Raw genomic sequence first — 2210 nt, forward strand, 5'->3', positions numbered from 1 at the left:
ACTGTACCACTGTCCTCTAATGTCCTGTACCACTGTTCTCTAATGTACTGTACCACTGTCCCCTCTAATGTACTGTACCACTGTCCTCTCTAATGTACTGTACCACTGTCCTCTTTTAATGTACTGTACCGCTGTCCTCTCTAATGTACTGTACCACTGTCCTCTCTAATGTACTGTACCGCTGTCCTCTCTAATGTACTGTACCACTGTCCTCTCTAATGTACTGTACCACTGTCCCCTCTAATGTACTGTACCACTGTCCTCTCTAATGTACTGTACCACTGTCCCCTCTAATGTACTGTACCACTGCCCTCTAATGTATTGTACCACTGTCCTCTCTCATGTACTGTACCACTGTCCCCTCTAATGTACTGTACAACTGTCCTCCGTAATGTACTGTACCACTGTCCTCTAATGTACTGTACCACTGTCCTCTCTAATGTACTGTACCACTGTCCCCTCTAATGTACTGTACCACTGTCCTCTCTAATGTACCGTACCACTGTCCCCTCTAATGTACTGTACCACTGTCCTCTCTAATGTACTGTACCACTGTCCCCTCTAATGTACTGTACCACTGCCCTCTAATGTATTGTACCACTGTCCTCTCTAATGTACTGTACCACTGTCCTCTAATGTACTGTACAACTGTCCTCCGTAATGTACTGTACCACTGTCCTCTAATGTACTGTACCACTGTCCCCTCTAAAGTACTGTACCACTGTCCTCTCTAATGTACTGTACCATTGTCCTCTAATGTACTGTACCACTGTCCTCTCTAATGTACTGTACCACTGTCCCCTCTAATGTACTGTACCACTGTCCTCTAATGTACTGTACCACTGTCCTCTAATGTACTGTACCACTGTCCCCTCTAATGTACTGTACCACTGTCCCCTCTAATGTACTTTACTACTGACCTCCTAAATCATTGTTTTCCAACCAGTGTCTCCTCAGCTGTTCCTTAACTACAACCTCCATTATGTCAGGACATGATGGGAGTTATAGTCTTGTAGCGACTGAAGGGTCACATGTTGGAGAACACTATACTAAATAAACCTCCCTCCTAAATTATGGTTTCCCTACCAGTGGCAAAACTACAACTCCCATTGTATCCTGGTGGCAGGACATGATGAGAGTTTTAGTTTGGTAACAGCTCAGGAGCCACTGTTAGGAAGCAATCATTTAGGGGTACAGTTTATTTAGTATTCTCCAACATGTGACCCTCCTGCTGTTCCTAAACTACAATCCCCACTATCTCCTGCCAGAAGGGCATGATGGTAGCTGTAGTTTTGTCACAGGTTTGAGAACACTACTAAATAAACTCTACCTATGTGTATACACTCCAGCCGGGATTCCTCAGAAGGCAGTACTACATAAGTTCCGTAGAAATCACGGCCATTGTTACAACGGCCATGATTACTACGGAACTTACTGTATGTAGTGTGAACATAGCCTTAAACACTAAGTTTTACTTATCTCTTCTTACATCACATTACATACACCCAGGGACACACACACACATCCCATGCACCCAGGACACACACATCTCATGCACCCAGGGACACACACACACATCCCATGCACCCAGGACACACACACATCCCATGCACCCAGGACACACACACATCACATGCACCCAGGACACACACATCACATGCACCCAGGACACACACATCCCATGCACCCAGGACACACACACATCCCATGCACCCAGGACACACACACATCCCATGCACCCAGGACACACACATCCCATGCACCCAGGACACACACACATCCCATGCACCCAGGACACACACACATCCCATGCACCCAGGACACACACACATCCCATGCACCCAGGACACACACACATCCCATGCACCCAGGACACACACACATCACATGCACCCAGGACACACACACATCACACATCACATGCACCCAGGACACACACACATCACACATCCCATGCACCCAGGACACACACATCCCATGCACCCAGGACACACACACACATCACATGCACCCAGGACACACACACATCACACATCCCATGCACCCAGGACACACACACATCTCATGCCCCCAGGGACACACACATCCCATGCACCCAGGACACACACACATCACATGCACCCAGAACACACACATCCCATGCACCCAGGACACACACACATCCCATGCACCCAGGACACACACACATCCCATGCACCCAGGACACACAC

Source organism: Dendropsophus ebraccatus, chromosome 6, assembly GCF_027789765.1.
Source record: "Dendropsophus ebraccatus isolate aDenEbr1 chromosome 6, aDenEbr1.pat, whole genome shotgun sequence".
NCBI lineage: Eukaryota > Metazoa > Chordata > Amphibia > Anura > Hylidae > Dendropsophus > Dendropsophus ebraccatus.